This window comes from Heliangelus exortis, chromosome 18 (genome assembly GCF_036169615.1).
Source record: "Heliangelus exortis chromosome 18, bHelExo1.hap1, whole genome shotgun sequence".
In the NCBI taxonomy this organism is placed as follows: Eukaryota; Metazoa; Chordata; class Aves; order Apodiformes; family Trochilidae; genus Heliangelus; species Heliangelus exortis.
Window position 1 is genome coordinate 15,376,694 of NC_092439.1, and position 21,358 is coordinate 15,398,051.

Here is a 21,358-nt window from a genome sequence, read left to right on the forward strand (position 1 = left end):
TGCTCAGTTAGACTTATGAAAGCAGAAATTTATGATGGGAATTAATGAAGAGGATGAATGCCAAGGAGCATGTTGGAGGGAGCAGAGCCTCTCCAGGCTGCTCCCTGCTGCCTCCCATCTGATGAGCACAGCAGTCCCTGGATACACTCTCCCAATCCCACCAGAGCTACTGCCTCCTCCTCCAAGCAGCTGCCCCAAAGCTTTCCCAAACCTGAGCCCTCTGCCACGTCATCTGGCTCAGAACTAATGAGCTCTTCTGTTTGTAAACCAAGGCTTGACAGACACTCTCTGGTGTGTGGGTAGATGCTGGTGTTCAGCATAACCACAGATGCTCACCACTCCCAACCTGCTGCAAGGCTCCTCCTGCACCAGGCACCCCTTGGCTTCAGATCAGCAAGAGCTGGCACCCTGCAGGCACTGCCAGGGTCAGGAGGGAGCTTCCCAGCAGCATCTGACTCTGCTTTGCAAAGCCAACTCTGCCAAGTTCCACCTCATGGTGGGCAGGACACAGGGGCACACCAAGGCCCACAGAAGTTTAGTTTGTGGCAAGTCACCTCCTTTAATAGATAACATCTCTCTGCTTTTCTCCATGCTCTCCTCCTTCATTCCTTCCTTCTGAGGAAGAAAATGTCCATAGTGCACTTCAACCTTGAATTTGGAACATGAAAGACCAAGGGAAGGTGCTTGGATTTGGAGCAAGAGATGGAAAAGTCTGCAGTGCTCTGTTGGGACACAGGGGAAAACCAGAAATAAAATGCATTTTGGAAAGCAGATGACAGCACCCTGATTTTGCTGCTGCTCTTCCTAAAGTAACATCATTCACGTCCTGGTCCCAGGTGCTGAACAAATCCTGGACACACAGCAAATAAAACCCTCACAGGAAAACCATGACAGATACCATGGGATGACCCAAAAAGCAAGAGGAAAGGACAGATCCCACAGAGCCATCAGCACCCAGACAGACAGACAGACAGGCAGCTGTTTTCTCAGCTCAGAACCATCATCCATTTAGTTACCTTGGTGTGTGGAAGCACTTGCCATGGACCCCTCTCAACCTGATCTGGCACCAGACATCATGAGATGGGGAAGTTTTAAGGAAATTCCATTGGAAGGAGATACCAAGACACACAGCTCAAGTTACCAAAATTGGCCACCATCAAAACTGGTTTCTAACCTGCTGCTATAGATTGGACTCCAATCCTCTCAACATGGACCAGGACAGACAAAAAATAAGGATCAGCATAGAAGTAGAGATTTGTAGGCTGAGCTTCTAGGCTGCTCCCTTCATCAGTCACCATAATCAAGAACCTCACCCATTCATGGTACTTGACACAGCTTCCCCTTTGCCTCCAAAGTTCATACAAAATAATACTTCTAAACGCACAGAGCAGAAATTCATAGGCATGCTAAAAAAATATTTGCTGAGGGAAGCCCAGAAAAACCTAGAGCCAACACAGACCTGTCCTTCCCATGCACCACAGCAAATTAAGCTGCTGGAAACTGTACTTTTTATCATGGAGCATGATTATTGCATTATTATTGCTATCAAACCATTTCAAGCAGCAGTGCTCTTTCATAGGAACCTGTAGGTTTAGCTCTGCATATGTTGGATTTTTATGTGTATGAACATCAACTCTGGCAATTCTGAGGAAATTAGTCTGGTTATTTTCTTATAATGTTAGGAAAACTGAAATAAGTTTGTTTGCAGCTTTTAATACTTTTCATTGAGTGACTGAAGGGAAAAAGCACCCAATTCTGTTATTCTCGAGATGAACCACCAAGATCATACTGTTAGCAAGCACCAGTCTCACTTCATTTTTATCCACCAAGACAAACACAGCAGAAAGGGAGGAGGAGCTAGAGAATGGAAAGACTGATTGCCTAATGTTTCAACAAGAAAATAAATGCAAGATGTGCACCAAAAATGCCAGTGAGTACTAGATGTGGAGTCATGTCAGCATGTTTCCAGATTCCTTCTCATCACAACCTTCAGCATCTCCTCCAGCAAGAAAGCCAGTGCAATGAGACACAGATTAATCCTTCAAGGAAGTCTGCAATTACCCTATTTTCTCCCAAATTAGTCCAGTTCTAATCAAAGTGTTTGCCTAAACTCAGATTCCAGAGCAGCACAGTCAAGACAGACAGAATACTGTCATGAAATACTGAGCTGTGGGCATCACAAAAAAGGCATCCAGTACGAAGGCAAGACACAAAGCAATCTGCAGGACCCACTAGTGTCATACAAACCACATTAGGAACAAAGAACAACTGTTCACAGTGAAAGACCACAACACACTGGATTAAAAAACAGAAGGAAATATTTCTTCCAAGTGACCCACAAGTGGGCTGTGGAATGTTCTGCTGCTCAAAGGAAGTTATAGAAAGTGTCTGCAAAGTAACATGCAAACTGCAGAAGAACAAGACTGTGTGCAGCAGCTGAACCCAGAAACTCATTCTGCTTCCCTGAGCATCCACTCTGGATGTCACTAGGATACTGGCCAAACTGGACCTTGGCTCAACCCTATGTGGCATTTCATCCACTCTTGGGCTACAATACACTGGCATTAGAGTAAAGCTGGGAGAGGTTTGGGCTCCTGTGTGTAAGTTCTGGCATCTCAAGGTACCATCTCTGCCAGGGCTCAGCAGACCAAGAAGGGACCAGAGATACCTCTACCTGTTCTTGCAGAAAACAACCATCACCTGCTCTTTCTTGGGCAAAAGATTCAGAGGAATGAATGTTTTCCCTGGTGCAGAGCTCCAGTGAGACACAGCATGTCCTGTCCTCTCCAGTGCCACTCTGGAACTGCAAATGTTCAAATGATCAAGTGCAGCAACCCTTCATCAATCCAAAGGCAGTTTAGACTCCAGGTCTGAGATCTCCTAGGAGCTGCACAAAATTTATCCAGCATCCCCAACCATTAGAAGATTTTAAAAAAGCACCCACTCTCATGATGAATGGGCAACAATCTTTACAGAGGAAATCGGAGGACATGTCCATCTGCCTGAAGATGCCAGCCACAGCAACCACTGCAGCCTCAGATGCTGCCACAAGCACAGATTGTGCTTACAAAACTCCTGCACTACCAGAAGGATATTCTAGGATCACCACTCTACACCACATCTTTTCCAGAGTACACACCTACCAACACCATTAATTGGTGGATGATGCTGGAAGGCTGTAAAAAACAGTATGCACACAAGGAATAAGCAAATGGTGCCATGTCATACTGCTGAACAGAGAGCATTAAAGTCACTTTATTCCTGCACTTCTCCTCTGCCAGCTGAAGCACCAAGGCATCATTTCCAAGCTGTACCTCTGTTTGACCAAGTGTCCCCCTGCTTGGCACAAACCTGCTAGGGAGCTCTGGGTGAGGAAAACATCTCTCATTGACAGTGGAAATGGTCATGGTATGGAGGAAGCTGATCAGCTCCACTTTAGGGCTGATGTGTTAGAATATTCATGAGCCCAGCAAGGTCCAGGAACCAGGTTAATGGCTCATGCACAGGTCATCTCCATCTTCCCTGAACCAGGAGACAGACCCAGTGCCAGTAACACAGAGCAGAGCAGAACATCCTTCTCCCTGTGGCAACCACCAAAAAATAATAATGATAATAATAAAAAATTAGATGGAGGTCTCATATGAAGGGTTTTAGCCTATCCTAATTAGAGAAGGGAAATCATGAGGAGCTTATAAAGATCATTCAACTCATCCTCCCACCCAGGCACCTTGTCACCCTTCTGCTCAGTGTCACAAACCCCCTGTGAGGGTACCAGGATGTGTTTGCTGGCTGCTGTACCTGCTCTCCAACCAAATCTTCCTGTGTCTCTGCACTCCTCCTGCACTTCCCACTCCTGGCAGCTGCTCCAAGCATTCAAGCAGACATTCTCACATCAGGTTACTGACCTCTGAATACCAGGAGCCAAGACTTTTAAGGTATTGAAATGAGAGGTTAGTAAAATTTTATGAGGAGGTTTTCAGCAGCTGCTGGTTAAATCAAAGACTCTACAGACATTACAGACAGGAATAAAGAGAGTGATGATCAATCACAACAAAAACTTCTGGGCCAGGCATCTCTCAATCCAGACAGAGGTGAAATTAAGTGACATAGCATTAGCTACCACCTGAGCCATCAGGGACAAAGGACTGTGAAAGGTGGATGCAGGAAGGCACTGTGCTCCAGGACAGATAAAGCCCTTCACTGAGAGGGACATCCTGGCTGTCAGCAGTGGCTGTGAGAAAAGGAGAGGTAACAGCAATGCCAATGAAGCCAGTCTGTGCTCTCTCCCATTCACCAGATTCATACCAGCACTGCAGCCTGTGGACATACTGAACCTACTCTTTACATCCAGCATCCAGCTACAACAACTCTTCCTCTCATCCTCCACCATGTGCTAGGAAGCCCTGTGGCACGTAGAAGAGTAACCAGACCCAAGGATGCTCCTGTGTTTACAGGGATGCATCCTTAACCCAAACAAATTCTATACAAATTCTATAGTAATTCTATACAAATTCTATAAAAATTCTGTAGTAATAAACACACATATTTAATCATCTCTGCCTCGTGCCAGACTTTCACCTCAGCAGGAAGCTAAATGTCCTGCAGACCAAGGCTCCTATTCCATTGCCATAGTGAGATGCTTCTGCAGAGCAGCCAAGAGAGTCCCTTGGTGCTACCCCAGCCCTGCACTCTGCTTCACCATGCAAGCCAAAAATTGAGTGAATGCTGGGAAACCTCGGACTAGGTTCCCTACCTCCCCCTGCTGTACTTCTCCTTTCCTCAAAACCATGGAGAACAAAACCAGAGCTGTCCTGGAGAGGTGCATCTCAGTTGTCTAACACTTTGCTGCATCCTCGCTCAGCACTTTCCCCACTCCTCTTCACCCAGGCTGCTTCTGCCTGCAACTGAGCCACAGCAGCACCTGCATCACCCCCACTAACTGTGAAACACTTGCCTTCTCCAAACTGCACATTTCTGGCCAAAGCAGGGAGCCTTGGGAGGTTTCTGACAACCTAAGTTTTTATCCCCTTCACCTATAGCAGTTCATCTGAATACAAGATGCTTCCTTTGTTAGTTTTGGCTTCTCTTTTTTTCAGAGGTCTGACTGGTTTTTTAGTTGCTCTTAAAAGAAAGCCCATCTCCAGGCTGCAGGGAAACCCCTGCATTGCACAGGCTGGCAAATTGCTGGTTTTGAGCTGCTAATAAGGGCTGGGGCTTTTGCCTTCAGTTCCAGCCTCCAGGGATGGGTGAGGCACTGCCATGTGTCACACCAAGCTGGTGCCCCAGTGCAGAGTTTGCAAACACTCACCAGTTGGTGCCCTCCTGTACCTGCTCTGGAGAAGGAGCACACCTGGAGATAAAGCTTCTCCCTGCTTCCCTGCAGAAAAACCCTCTGCAAAAATCCTCTCCAGAGCATATGAAAAACATACATCTCCATGCTACTTTCATAAATTGTAATTTTAGATCGGGAAGGAAAACAACATGTAACTGAAATTAACCTGAAAACTTGTCTTCAGTAAAACTTTGTCTTCCCAGCAAAAAAGTAGCTGACTGTCCCGTCTGCAGATCAATACAGCTTATAAAGTACTCAGTAACATGACCACTGTGGCTTTTCAAGTTCAACCCAATATCCAGGGCAATTCTTCATTAGCTGTATTCATAGTTGAGTATAATATGAATAGTTATGTCCACAAATATGGTTTTATGCAGGTAAAAATCCACACAGTACACATTTTTCAGAGTGTTCATACCATATCAATAATACATAAATAATATTTTCATGTGTGGAGCTTCAACTACTAAGAAAGCACTGGGAATCTGGCTTCTACATTATTAACACCTCATCCTTGCAGTTTTTGCTCTTATTAGGGATAGCAGGGGATTATTTATCATGAATACCAACACCAACATGATGAGGCAGCAAGTACTGCTGGTTTAGCTACACTCCTATAGCACTGCCCCAAGAGCACCATCAGTGCTTTATGGCAACGTTACCATCACAGGCTCTTTAAAAGGTTTACCAGATGCAAACCCCATCCAGATCACTTTGAGACAAAGTGTGCCAAGCCTGATGCTGTGTTCAAGCAATGGAAAAAAAGACTTCTTTAGGGCAGCTCCCCAGGACTCAAACAGACAGAGAAGATGTGTTTTCCACAGACACTACAAGCTAAGGACTTTTGCAGGCTTTTCCATACCAGATGTACAAAGCCCCTTGGCTCAAAGAAAGTTTAATCCAAAGGGTTTCCATCAGGAAAGAAGGAATATTTTTCACACACACCTGTCAAACTTCTAAGGCTAGAAAACTAAAATCATGCAATCCATGGATATATTTTTTTCCCTTTTGATTTTTTTTCCTCCAATTAACACACTCCAATTAGCATGCTAAAGCATCAGGCTACTTACAGAAATATTCTCTCTCCATGCTAACATTCATCCAAAAGAGCTTCTTTACCAGGGCAGAGGACCAGCTACATAAAACCCTCCCAACAGGCTGGGCTGTGTTTAATACACCAGGCAAGAGGTGTTCCAAGAGGGGAACTGCAGCAGCACAGAGCTGGTCAATATTCATCTTGTCTTGGAGGCCTGAAGGGTATCTCCAAAGACAAGAAAATGGTGTTTTAATTCAAATATTATTCAGACTGTTGTCTGGATACAGGCAACTGTCCGTTACAAGCCCTTCTGAAAAATCATATTTTTGTTTAAATTTACTTCTAATTATAACCAGGTTTTTTAAGAAGGAGCATAATCAACTTGTTACCTTAAACCTTTGGCATTTTTAAGTAATCATGACTACACCTCCCTAAGGGATGCTACAGTGACACAGTTAGGCCCTTCATTAAACCTACACAGAAGACCTTTTGAAGGCTGGTATCTTCATGATCTTAATGATTTAATATCATTAAACCTACACATAAGACCAGTATTTTTGGCTGGTACCTGCAAACAGCAACAGCTGCTTAGAGCAACCTCACATGAAACAAGGTTAAAAAAGGAAATCAAGTGCATCTTTTCCCATGGAAATAAAAGTACTTCCTGTGCTTGGCAGTATTACTCCAGGTCAATCTAAACAATTACTGCACAATTTTGAGGAAAAGCCATTAAAAGCTCTCCACACCTATCACCAAGCTTCTCAGAGGGGCTGACAAAGGGAAGTTGGACTTGAGAACAGCTCAAGGGCAGGACAGAGTCCTCTGCACTGGGACCAACCCATCACCAGCAGCAAGTACACACAGGAGAGATGCCCTGCCATGAAACCTAACCAAGGGAAAGTATTTCTCAAAAAAACCCCAGAAAGGTTTGCAATGTAATTAGAAGTACGTGAGTTTTCAGTTTTAAAGTCACGAGCTTGGAAGAGATGCTCTGGGAATGTTCCTCTCATGTGACATGGTTTCTCTAATGGCATCATCATTCAGTATAAAGGGGAGAAACTAATTAATTTAACATGCATTAGGCCTCTAGTTGCTTAAACCAAACATCTCTGTATAGCCATTTAAGCAGTGAGATGACATGGAGGCTGTTTTGGCCAGAAGACACATCACTGGTTTCATGTAGATTTTATTGTGAATTTTGGTGTTGCACTGGAAAAAATAGCTAATTCAAGGGATATATGGGAACAGTAACTTGAGAAAAGATTATTAATCTCTAAACATGTCCCAATCTACACTTCCAACTTTTTTTTTTTTTTCTATCTGAAGAGGCACTGAGAATCATGTTGTACCTTAGGTAGTGCATCCTGCTCAGCTGCTCAGCTGTATCAAGTACTGGGACTGAACTGTTCAACCTGTTAAAAGCTAATTTATCTCCTCAGCATCAGATCCCAAGCTGCAAACACTGCAAGGTCAATGCAATTAGCTGGTGGTTGAGAAGGTGTTAATGACTTGCTGTCAATGGCTCACATCCTGTTCCCAGTTTGCTCATTGCTGTCCTCTGCCTGCTGGGCAGCTGACTCCCAGTACCTAACCGGTGAGGAGATCCTGTCCTCCTCCACAAGATCAGTGTCTTTAGCAGAGAGTGGAAGAAGTCAGGAACATCCTAAGAGACATCACTGCTATGCCACAAGTACCATGTACCCACACTCATAGAATCCAAAGCCTTTCAGCAGTATTCAGCACTCAAGGGGGAGGGGAAAATTCAAAAATGCAAATAAATGACAATTCTCACTTTAAAAGATATTTAGTTCAAAAAATTAATTATTGCAGGTCATTTGAAATTAGAGAAGCAAACCTAAGTCTCTGCACACCCAGAAGATCACAATTAAACCTGGGAAGGTTTGTGGATGTTGTGCCATGATGACAACAGGGTCCAGCTTCAACAAAAAGCAATAAATGCCTTTGGTGCAAAGATATGTCATATGCATAATATTTATCTGTTACTTCTGGACAGAATTGGAGGACAAAAAAATAGGAAGTGGGGTGGTAGAGTAGAACAGATTTAACATATGGGATGCTATACAGAAAGCCAAAGAAGTGAGGTTTGTTATGTCCTTAGAAATGGTTTAACAAGCCTATTCAGTCAGGGTTTGAAGTCTTGCTTAGAACTGAATTTAGCACAATCTCAACTGAAAACTGGCTAAAAACCAAGCAAAAAGCCCAAAAAGCATGCTTTCACAAGCCCAAATGCAAGTGCTACAAAACCTGTTTTCCTGCCTGAAGCTTTGAGTAACAGGAAAAAAAATCATTTTTTGCAAAGTGACCTGAAAGACTAAGAGCATTTCAAAGTCTGCTTTAGTCCAAAGACAAAAGGAGAGGGGAAAAAAAACCAAAACCAAAACAAACCAAAACCCAAAACCCATAAAATTGGAAGACAAAGTGAACAATTCTGAACTATTCATTCAGAAATGGAGCTGCTGCTGGGAGGGAAGGGGAAATGCCCACAATAGCAATGGAAAACACTGCCCCAAACCCTCAGGAAAGAACAAAAAAGAAAAACATACTTTAAGAAACAGAGGATGACAAAAGTAACACAGAAGAATTACAGCATTTGAATGCCAGAAAATAAGACCAAAAAGAAAGTTGATTATCCCAGCTCTCAGAAGCTTGGTTTTCCCTCTGTTTGATCCAGGAATGCATTTTGCAGCAGCCTGGTGTGGGGTTTCTGACAGCTCCCAGCACTCACAGCATCCAGGGATGCAGCTCCCATCCCTCCCACAGTTCCCAGCAGGCATGGGACCAGCCCAGCCACCCTGCCTGGGTGCTGGCAGAGACTGTCTCTGCTTAGCATCACACCAGGGGTAGGAACAATGGGGGATTGATTGTGCCTCAGCCCTGTGAGCCACTCACTATCCCCCCATGTCCCAGGAAAACACTACACCTTCTAACCCAGAGGTGTCCCAAAATGGGACATTGCACATGTGGAATAAATTTGAGGCTGTGGACCGGAAGAGCAGCAAATATCTGACTTGCCCACGCACTAATTGAAGAAGAATGTGAGTCTGCTGCTTTGTCTTCTTCCACACATCTCTCCCTTACAAAAAAAAAAAAAAAAAAAAAAGACTTTTTGCAGGAGATAGAGAGCAGGGGCATCTTTCAAGCCACCACCAATCTTGCAGTGATAAATCTCAGTATATCCAGATGCAATTGGCTAAATCACTTGGACGCTGCATCTCCCGAGTGTGATCCTCACAGTGTAACACAGAGCTATGGAAACAAGCAGTGGATGCAGCACCAGCAGAATGTTGCATCCCATGCATGTGCCAGCCCTTGTTCTCAAGCAGGCTTCAGACAGTCCTATGTCCACTCAAAGCATGACCAGCAAGGCCCCAAAAACAGCTACAGTACAAAAAGCTTCCCAAAAAATATGGTTATTTCAGGAATGAGTTAATACCCCTTCCAGCAACAGCCACTTCCTTGCGCAGAGGTTTTTCCACAGCACACCTGGGTTTCAGCTGAGGGTAATGAACATAAAGGAAATATAAAAACCAAAAACCCAACATGAGTGACAACCAAAGAGCAGCCATCTCCTATGTGTATTCCTCTTCCTAAACCAACGTTGGAGTGAAAAGCATTTTCCAACAAGTCAGCCAAGGAAAGAAAAACTATAAAGTGTGGCAGTGGGACCTGCCTGGAGAGTACACTTCCCAAAGGATGAGGACTCAAACCATTCCCTCTCCCCATCACAGACATCTGCCTACCCACTGGTTCTTATCTTCCCTTTCAAAAAATTAAATAGAATGTTTCTGGAAAGCATGCAGTGGGTGGCAAGCAATTGCAGAGCAAAGTGGAGCCTCCTCAAGGGCTAAGGAGTAATTTCTAGAAGCACCAGGAGTTGGCCCTCCATGGAGGGAGATCTCCAACTTGAGATCTCTGCCTGTGAAAGCAAATTGGGGACACATAACCTGGCACTGCCATGCCTAGAGGGAGAGGTAACTGAAATGTCCAGATCTGCACACCACAACTCCTTATTTCCCTGAACAAGGATTTTCACAAGGGTGATCTGGACCTCACAGAAGTCAGCTCCACCTTGACTGCTGCAAACGCATATCCAGACCTTGGTTCCATCCTCACCTGCCAGACCACCTGTGGCTGGAGTCTGCCAGAGGGAAGCTCCTAGCCCACACAAAACACTTGCAAGCCACCAGGCTAGAGCAGCTGGGGTCTTGAATTAGGCTGCTATGATCCCACACAGCTCCTCCCAGAGCAGGTCCCTCCCTGCTACTGGTACTGCTTTGAACATCAGCAGTCCAGATGTACCTTTGGTCCAGCTCAGGATGGCTACACTCATCTCTTTGCCAGCACACTGCAGTATGCACCCACAAACCTACAGCACAGTTCAACAGTATTAGCAAAAATTCACTGATAGGAGAAACATTTTCCTACCAGAGTAGTCAAAGCTTGGGGTGGAGTACTCAAACTTCCTCCTCAAAGCACTCATCCACTAGAGAAAACCCCTCCATGCTTTCACCCCAGGGTCAGAACAGCAGCTGAGCCAGGGATGCCCTGAGATTCCTGCTCATTTTATAACAAGCCTTAAAGGAAACTGAGCTGCATATTCACATGCTTAAGGACGTGTAGAGACTCGATTTCCTAATGTACCAGGGTTCTTATGGCAACTGAAGGTAAGAAGAAGAGAAGAGAAATATCTTTCAGGAAGAAAGTGCTAATAAGATAAAAGTTACCTTGGAATAATCAGCAATATAAGAAAAGAAGAGAGAGGGGGAGGAAGAAAAAGAGGGGGAGGAAGAAAAAGAGGGGGAGGAAGAAAAAGAGGGGGAGGAAGATGTGTTCTGCATCCCACATGGACAAGAGATTTGCATATAGGTCTGTAACAAGCAAGTTCCCAGGGAACAAGGGAAAACTGAATAGCTAAACCAATCCTAATTTACAAACTGATACAGATTTTCTCTTTTTAACAGGCCAAGGAAAACATAAGTCCTCCCCCTGCTGAAGAGAGTCACTTTGGCAATTAATTGTTCCCAGCCATCTCAGAACAAGAGAGATGGCAGAGAAAGAAATGGCAGAGATTTCTCCCACTGCAAAAATTCTTTTTATTATTTCAGCCAGATTAATTCCCCCTGGGAAGATGACTGCTCTAGGCAGCTGATGGGTGCTCTCACCATTCTCATGGTGCTTCTACTCTAGTGACCAAGACAGCACTCCAACATCTCATCCCCAGTTCTCTCACAAAAGCTATGTCCTTACCTACAGTCAATATATACCCACAGAATGCACCCAAATTATTAGTGCTACTTCCCTCTTCCTTCTGGTTTCCAAACATTCAGGTGAAAATCGAAACCCAACAATTTCTCCTTCCTTTCCTAATGGAAATGGCTCTTTTTCCTCACGGCAAAGCTGTTGTGAAACTGATTGCTATGGGGCGCAGGGAAACAAAGACAAAACAAACTTCAGGAGTTAATGTGCAGCAGCAAACACTATTTATATCCCTACTACGTGGAGCTGAGCCTCACTTGTCAGAGAAGCACCAAATGCTTTGCACAAAGTCATCCCCTCCCTGCTGCCATCCTCAGGTGTCTGGTGCTGGCAGCATTAGCAGCAAACAATAACAAAGATGCCTCTTTTTTAAAAAGAGTGGTGGACATGTGGTGGAGACGAAAGAAGTTCTCTGCACCTCTGATGTGCAATTGTTCATGTGAGAAGCCAGTTCAAGAGCCAGAGTAGTTGTGAGCAGCTGGTGAGAGCAGTGAGAGGTACCACAGCTTGTCCTGGGGAGGAGAGAGCTGCAGCACTGCCCCAGATTTCAGGATGTCTGAGGAGGGAACTCAAACATGGGGATTACAGTGCCTGCATCATCAAAAAGCTCAACCCTTGGCAAGCCCCCAGGGGCCCCAAGAACAACAATGCAAAGGACTGTGTGGATGTCACCTCCCCATGGATTCTGGGATCAAGGTGAGTTTGCTAACTCACTGCTCAGGGTCAGGCCAAAAGGTTGCCAGACCCCAAAAAGCAGTTGCCATCCTTCCACTGCTGGTTAACCTCTGCTGTTGCAAGGAAAAACAAGAGCAACCCAGACTGAATCATCCCCTGCAGTGAAAGCAAAGCTGCTCTCAGCCTGCATTACCCATGCTTATTCTCTCACATCAGTGTCTCAAGCTATTTTCTGAAGTCTGTATTTAGCTTTTTCACCAGTTCATACCTTTCCTACCCATTTCCCTAGCCTGAGTATTCAGTGAAATTGCTTCTGCAAATGTTGAACTTTTGCCAGTTAGTCAGGGAAAGCACTGACCTGTCTATAAACCATATTTCAGACAGCAGACCCCTTCCCAGTACAGTGAAGCAATGGAAGCAGACCTGCTTGGAGAACAAAACCTCCAGATTTGAGTAAGAATCTCATCTAATTCAACAGACAGACAGCTGCAACTACTGTGATTTTTCACATCTTAAAAAAAGGAGAGAGGTAGGGTTGGGGATGCTGCAGTATGTCATGTTTCCATCTGGTTTGGGAGGAAGAGAAGTGCCACCATCATCAGGGGCTTGCATCCCTGTGAGCTGAGCTGCTGCTGACCCTTATGGAAGGGAAAGGCTCACACACTGCTCCCTGCACAGCCACTGCAGGTGGTGAAACCCTTAGTACAGGAAATTTGCTGTAATTCAGGTGTGTGAGATGACTTGTGCTTTTGCCACCTCAGTCATCAAGGGTCTGGTGTGGTGACTCAGTGCTGGCTCACTCTCACCCAGACACACCTGTGACAGCTTGCTAGCAAATGGAAGCACTCCTGCCTGAGCTGTTCCCCTTCCCACTGCAGGTCTCCCTTTTAAAAGAGATCTTTTATGCTAGAAAATCAGTTTAGGAACAGCACAGCACAACAAGAAGGTTCACATGGGAAGCACAGGCAGTGCCCTACTAACCAGCTCTGCTTCCAGCTGTGAAGTGGGATCTGCTTGCATGATGCAACAAATCCCAGGAAATACAGGGGGATTCAGTGCAAACAGCTCTGCCTTGACTCCTGCTCCTCCAGCACACTGTCACACCATCCAGACAGTGCTGGATGAACCATGTTTTCAAAGAGGATCACTTTCCATAAAGGATTCATTTCACTGTTTTAGGGATCAATAAAACTTTTGCTGCAAGTTCCATTTATGTCATCCTACAAACAAATGGTTCAGGCAGGCCAAATGCAAGGCAATGCCATTGTGGAACAAGAGCCATCACGGACAGACATTTGCAGGAAGAGATTCCTTTGCTATGGAAGCACTTATGGTAAGCTGCAGGTTTGCCCTCAGCATGACAGGCCAGGCCCTTCTTGTGCCTCAATCTCCCATAGCAGCATCCATCTGCCTGCTCCTCAGACCTCCCCCTGCATGACCACAAACAGCAAAATATTCCCCTCTAATTCCAGTTCCTGCACACACACCTCTGGTCAGAGAGGAACATTATTCCCTTTAATAAGAAAGTAGCCTGCAACCCAGCCCTGTATTTTCTCTTCCTCAAAGCAATTGCAGTTGAGGTTTCAGCAGACCTGCTGATAGCACAGTGAGGGGCATGACTAAAGATGTGTTTGGCACCTCAGTGACTACAGCTGGCCACAGAAATCCACTTACAGTGTCCAACATTTGCAGAGTGCAGAGATTTTTCAGTTCAGCGTCGATGCCCTAAAGCAACAAATACATCCAATAACTCAGGCAAAAGGATGTACAGGGCAGGGAGGCAGAGGCACTACTCCAGTGCAAAGCAGTAATTACCAAGGGAGGAAGAAGCTGCTACAGGCTGCTCCTACCATATATTAAGAAAACAACAGCATGTTTTTTCATGGTTGGATACCAACATGAAAACAGCTTCCTGCCACCCCCACTCAGGGCAGTGGGCAGATGTGTGCTATGGGAGAGCTACCAGAAGCCAGCAGTAGCAGCAGAGGCACACATAAGGCAAAGATTGCACTCATCTCACTCTTGGATACACTCAGGCCTCCTTCCCCTGGCCAGGAACTCAGCAAAAGTACCTGTTCAGGTTCAGACCATTGGCTTCTCCTAAGGCACCAACAAGGAGATGAAACACAATCCCCATTGGCAAATGGGAACTGGCAAATACTGTAATTACAGAGAATAGTAATTATTTGCTTTAGTAAGAAATGGCTGGCATAGAAGAAGGATGCCAAAACAAGCTTGTGAGAGATGGGAGGTGTCAGAATTCACTCCTGCCTGGGCCTGGCACCACAGTAGAGGTACCTGGCATGAGACTACCAGGAGACTTCTCCAAAATCACAGAAGGAAGCAAAGGTAAAAGGCAAGATGATGAGTCCCAAACCAAAGCTGTTCATCAAGCAAAGCCTCCTCAGCAGTCAATGCACTGAAGTTAGTGTCTAAGTAGAGGGTCAGAATAGAGGCTGATAAATGGGATGGAAACGTTCCCCTGTACAACTCACCTAACTCTTCTCTCCCTCAGATACTTCTGAAGATCTCCTGCTCTACAGCACTTGGGCAATTTCCTCACTAGCCAAGCAGACAAATTCCATCTGAGGTCAGAATTGGGCTGCTTCCATTTTTTCATCATCATCATCATTATTGATTCGTAATGATGGTTTCATTGTAGAAATTGTTTTATTTTTACTACTGATTGCTTTTGCACACTAGTCACACAAAAGGTATCTAGCAGCACTGAGCAAAAGCTGATGGAAGCACTCACTGCATGCTGAAAAGGAGGAATCAGACAAAAAAAAAAAAGAAAAAATGTTTTACTAGATGTTTTACTGGAAATAGTTCCAAGTAGTTGTAAGGAGATTTACTTCTGGTGATACAACTGAAGCAAAGGCCACCTCACTTAATATGCTTTTACTTTTCCTGTTCTGTTCATGCAATAGCTTGGGGCTGCAATGAACATGGTGCATGAAAAACCATCCTCAAGCATGTTGTAGCACAGTGAAGATTCCAAAGCCAGGGAAGATAAGGAAACTGGGTGGGACAACTCAAAATTGGCAAGGGGAAAAAGTACAGAATCAGCCTGACAACATTTCATGTATTTCCTGCCAACTGGACCTTGTTATGAACTGCAAGACAACTTACTCATGCAGCAGACAGGTTTCTCTTGGAATGAGAAAGAGACTTGCTTGTTTTCCCCAGTCCCTGTGGGTGACTCACAGATACCAGAATTGCCAGACAGTTCTTAAAGAACTGAGAAAAACCATTCTCCCCCTCATCTTCCCCTTCCTTCTTTCCTATTATGGAAGGGTTGAAGGAATTTCTAAGGATGAAAACAATGCTGAAGACCACAGCACAGGCCTTGAACTCCAGCCTCAGGCACACAATTTTCATCACCATTTACCATTGCTCTCCCTATTGCTTTACATTTTACCACTCTAGATAAAACACAAGAGTTACTCACTTGCTGAGTACTTCCAGAGGGGTCTTCTGCTTTTCTTCTGAAGTCAGTGACTGAACACCATTCTGCAGTGGAACCCAAGGTATCTACAAAGACAGAAACAACATGACAAATCAAACCTGACCAAGTCTTCAGTGCCACCTAATTTATAAAAGCACAGAAATAAGACTTTCCCAGCAAGGAGTTGATACTTTAGAGTCACATCACTTAGAGGGGATGCTCTGTAGCACTTTACCTGCATTGGCATTGACCCAGCCCTGCCCCAGGGCTCAGCTCATCAGGGAAAGCAGCATGGGGGCTGTGCAGACAGCCTGTTCTCCTTGTCCCCTCTGACTCCAACCTTCTCAATGCAATTGCTGCTACTGAACAACAACTCAGAAGCATCACTGACAAAATTAAAATTCTTCACTGCCTTCTATTGCTGAGCAAGGCATAGATGCTTGAAGCATCTCTAAGGGCTGTTGGATTTAATCAAACCCATAAGACAGGGGCCTGGCCAGCCTTCCCAAAGCAACCACAGCTCTCAGACAAAGCATTTAGTCCTGCAGCAGTCAGATACATCGGAAACACAGTTCAGTGCCAGGGAATCAGCCTCTGGTTCCCAAATTCCCTTAATGCAGTGCCCAGTGGCTTCATTCACCACAGGGCTACTCTTCCCTGGAGACACGACCAGATCCTGGGCTCTGCAGAGCATGGATGACAACCATGCCACCCAAGTCCCTCTGCTCCATCCTGCATCTCCAGCTTGCCCACCACAATATGCATTTCCCAGTGCCACCACTCCAGAGACCTCTGTCCTTGCCCTCAGTATCCTGACACCTTGCTTGTTGGCAGACTGAACTAGTGCTGCAGACACCTGGTAATACTTTATTTCATCTAATATGGCAAATAAAGATCCATGTTTTTTTAAAAAAAAAAGTTGTGAAGCTTAGGGGCAGGGGACTATATGAGAGTGAGTGACCCGAAAAGGGAGAAGGAAGAATCATCAGATCAGGAGTGGAGGTTGCAAGTAAAATGATGGACCTGAGAAACAGGAGGGTTCTGCATAGCAGGAACAACCAGAGAAGTCTTGAGGGGCCTTCAGACCCCAAGCAGCTTTACTAATGCCCCTGTCACAAGCAGAGGCATTCCCAGAGGTGCCATGCAAACACCCCAGCAGCACCCCAACAGAACTCCCCCTCCCCTGGCCTCTTACAGAGGCAAAGGAGTCAGAGCTAATCCTCTCATTTTAATAAGTTTATGCAGCATTAGTCACAGGGGCTTCTGATGGAGCTGACCAGGGCCACAGGCAAGCATTGACTGCTGATCTTTGCTGCACTTGCACAAAACCCACTAATTCTGCCCCATCTCGACACAAACAGATGTGCACATTTAAAACCCTCACATTCAAGCCTGCTTCAAAAACATCTACAGAAATATCCAGAGTTGCTTCCCCACTTAAAGAATTTTTTTCCTTACCAGAAACAGCAAGAAGCTCCTCAAGTCGAGTTTCCATGGCACTGAAATCAATGAAACAGCTACACAACTCCAACCGCCCCATTCTCAGGTTTTTTTAATAACATTACCATGCAGAACACATGCACACCTCCGAAATACTGCAAAGCATCCTTAAGAATATTGTGGGCTGTAATACAAAGAAACTATCTTTGCAGATCTTCTGCAAAGAAACTTAGTTTTAAAGAAACAAGTAAACAACCAAGCCACAATGGATTAATGAGCAGAGTTTTCCAGGTCAGTTGGAACTCGCTGGACTCACAGAGCTGATGCCAGGCAGGACACAAGAGCCACCATGAGTAGGACATCTATGCTGGGGAACTTCCAGTTACCTGCACATCACCCTCCCAGCACTGCGGACTTATGGCAGAGCACAGCTCCTCAGCCTGCAGGGAAAAGCAGCTCCTTGCAGGGAAAAGCAGCTCGTTTCACTCACCAGGAGACAAGTGACCACTGCTCACAGATAGAAGCAATGCCCACCCGTGGCTCAGATCAGCTGCCAAAGCAATCCAGCCACCCTTCAGCTTCCCCACTCCAGAGGTCTCCCTGCCCAGGCTCTGCAGCACCAGAAGGAATCCCTGTACAAGCAGAGTCTGTAGCAGGAGCAGCCCCTGGTGCACAGCCTCTTTTGCTCATTTCTTCATATAATTTCTTGAGAGAAACCAACAAGAACTGAACTGGTACTCTATCAACTCAAGCAGGATACTTTCATTGGAAATCCTGCCACTTCCAGCAGTCAGAGCACAAGGACAAGCAGCACTGTTTGAGCCACAAACTTCAGACCAGAGGATGTGTTTCCCAGCCAAAGCCTGGAGAAGCCATCACCTCTCCTGCCCAGCCTCTCTGGGGGTGGATGTCTGTCCATCCAGCTGCCCCAGTGCCCCATACAGCACCTCGCAGAAGGTAACTGCTTAATCCCCCAAGGACTGAGCTGCTTTGACATGCCAAAGCTCAGAGGAGATCCAGCCAGCATCCATGCCCAAGGCAGGTAAGCAATAAAGGAAGAGATCCTTGTAAAATCCCAACAGATTACTTGGGAAATCATTGCCTTAGATACATGGGGGGCAGACAACAGTCTGACAAAGAGTGGCAGGGATACCTCTGTCTATCTCCTGTTCCCTGTAGTCAGTGTTGGATGGAAAAGCTCTGCCCACTACCAGAGCAATGGCTGGTGCAGGGGAGGGCAGGACAGCAACAGCTTCCACCTTGACCCCTGGATGTTAAAAGCACAGTGTGGGCAATGCTGCAGGAAAGCAAGCTCCTTGCACTCTCTCCAGTCTGCAAAGGGTCAGAATAAACCAGATGTCTAGACCCAGCCCAAAAGCAACACTCACACTTGCCAAGCTGAGACTCCACCCCTTGTCTTCACACATGCAACAGGCAATTTTTTCCCCAGAAACCAGATTACAACACCCCACTTGAAGAGGCAGCTAATCACAATTTAAACATAGTAGCTGAAAACAAGTTCAACCTGTTCAATGGTTAAGGTCTTTTGAAGTTCACTGGTTTTCTCTCCTTTATGTTATATTCCCCTCCCTTTCCCACTCCCAGTTCCCCCCCAAATTCTGCTGCTCTATCTGGTAACATCTTTTTCTTGCAATATGGGAGACCCTGAGCAGCCTGGAGCCAGATCTCTCACCACATAGAGGTACCAAAGCACAGCCAAACACCCCAAAGTTGAGCAACTGCAGCGTCAGAGGGTCTCCAGCCTCAAAAATTCACCAAGAACCCAGAGGAGCTGGCTGACTGATGACACCACACAAATTAAGACCAAGTTCAGTTGCTTGTGGCTTTTCAACAGGCACCTTGCTAGAGCCCAGCACTGAGACAACACTGCTCACCAAGCCAAGGTACCTCCAGCACTGCTCAGCATCCTCAGCTCATGACCTGCAGACCTACCACAGGGTTTATAGCATAAATTCAAGACAGTGAAAAGGACACTGCTATCTGTCTGTACCTGCTCAGGCTCTAGACACAACAGTGAACAGGTCTGGCATCTGCAGGGGCCATGCAATGTCCTAGCAGTCATTGCTCCTACAGAGCAGTGTGATGGGCACCAGGAGCTCAGGGCAACCCTCCCCAGCTGTGCTGGTACAGCTGCATGGTAACCTCTGCAGCAAGGCAGATGGGGATGCAGATGCATCTCAAAAATACATTGGTAAAGAAGAAATTCAGTGCCAGGCCAGTCAATCTGCTATACCAAGGTGGCTCTACCACACACCTCTGCCAGAGGAGCCATCAAACTATTCAATGCTTTGTAGATCAGATACAGGTTTCCCTGCCAAACTCATGCAGCAAGTCAGGGAGCAAAGCAAATATTGGTGCTTTGAAATAATTTCAGTAACTTTACCTGGTTAGCACTGTAATCAGCAGCAGCAGCAGCACACACACCCCATCTGACCCACTTTATTAACACCCAGGGGAAATGCACGTATCACACCCTCTGTGATAAATCCCCCCCCATTCAGACAAAGATGCTCTCAGGACCAGTTTTGACTCACAGAACTGAGGGGGGTGGGAAGACAGAAATAGTAAGAACAAGACACCACATATGTAATATTTTCAGCAGAACTGATTTTCTAAGCATCAGGTCATTTTCCTACCTGGCCCCTCCTCATCTGCTCTCTGCTGAAACATTTGACAAGATACACAATTCACTACCAAACCAGATGTCAGAGCTACTAAAGCAGAAGACAGGAGAACACTCAAAAATTTATCTTGGGAAGAGAAAACCACACTATTAAACTAAAACTAAAACATTTATAATGCAAATGGGGGAAACCTAAAAAAAAAAAAAAGGAAAAAAAAAAAAAAAAAAAAAAAAGAAAAAAAAACAACCAAAAAAAGCCACAACATCCTGTCACTGCAGTGGTGAGCAGCAGACACAGCTCTCCCATGCTTGACTCAAGATGGGTTTCCCTAGCACAGCCTCCATGTGCCAGGCAGCCAGGGAACAGCATGCAAAGCAGGACCCTCCCTGAGCAGAGAACAGAACCCAAGGGGAAGCAGGAGATTTGAAAACACAAGCCAAGCAGCAAGTCTTAATGAGATTCCACTGATTTCTGGGTAAGGAAGCCAGTGACATCTGCACAGCTCCTGCAAACAAAAGTGAGATGTGTGAACAGGTTATGGGCTGGCTGGCTGAGCTGGCAAAGCATGAACATCACTTTGCTGAACAAGCAAAGGTCAAAGAGTCACTGTGGTTGAAAAGGACCTCTGAGATCACTGAGTCCAACCATACACACACACAACAAGCAAAAAAACCCAAATCCCCTGCAATTTTGGCTACTAGAGCGTGCCCTGAAGTGCCACATCCATACATTTCTCAAATACCTCCAGGATGGGGACTGCACCACTTTCCTGGGCAGTCTGTCCCAGAGCCTCACCACTCTTTCAGTAAAGAAATTCTTCCTAATATCCAATGTAAACACCCCCTGGTGCAACTGGAGGTAATTTGCTCTCTTCTATCACCAGGTACTTCGAAGAAGAGACTGAACCCCAGCTCCCTACAACCTCTTTCCAGGTAGTTGTAAGAGAGCACAGAAGGTCACCCCTCACCCTGCTCTTTTCCAAACCAAACAATCCCAATTCCTTCGGCCTCTCCTCATAAAACTTGCTCTCCAGACCCTTCCCCAGCTTGGTTTCTCTTCTCTGAGCTCATTCCAAGCCCTCAATGTCCTTCTGGTCATGAGGGCCCCAGCCCTAAGCACAGCACTCGAGGTCCAGGGGCACCACTGCTTCCCTTCTCCTGATGGCCATGCTATTCCTGAGCCAGACCAGGATGCTGGGGGCCTTCTTGGACACCTGGCCACACTGATGGCTCATCTTGAGCTCCTTTTCTGCTGAGGAACTTTCCAGCCCCTCTCCCCCAAGCCTGTACAGTTGCCTGGGGTTGTTGGGACCAAAATGGCCTTGTTGAACCTCCTGCCATTGCCCTGACCAGCCCAGCCTGTCCAGGTCCCTCTGCAGAGCCCTCCTGCCCCAGCCAGACCAACATTCCCACACAATTTAGTTGCAGGACTTGTCTCTCATTAATCCAGGTCCCCTGGCTGGCCTGTGAGCCATGGCAGCTCCCTCAGGATGATCCTCTCCATCA

At 45.9% G+C, this 21,358-nt stretch overlaps 2 protein-coding genes across 11 annotated transcripts in view; one reads left to right on the plus strand and one right to left on the minus strand.

Annotated features, from left to right (window-relative positions):
* Positions 1–21,358, plus strand: part of LOC139804605 (mucin-5AC-like) — a 284,635-nt gene that overhangs the window by 222,282 nt on the left and 40,995 nt on the right. The window lies entirely within an intron of this gene.
* LOC139804733 (USP6 N-terminal-like protein) overlaps positions 1–21,358 on the minus strand; it is a 73,613-nt gene that overhangs the window by 45,940 nt on the left and 6,315 nt on the right. For 7 of the 10 annotated variants that reach the window (XR_011729517.1, XR_011729516.1, XM_071762234.1 and 4 more), the window contains exon 2: positions 15,772–15,854. The exons of 1 other annotated variant lie outside the window; for it this stretch is intronic. The gene's annotated coding sequence lies outside the window, so the exon portion shown is untranslated. Of the gene's footprint in view, positions 1–14,815; positions 15,008–15,771; positions 15,855–17,524; positions 17,830–21,358 lie in introns of those variants that run through there. 2 more of the 10 variants (XM_071762228.1, XM_071762231.1) reach the window with 2 other exon arrangements.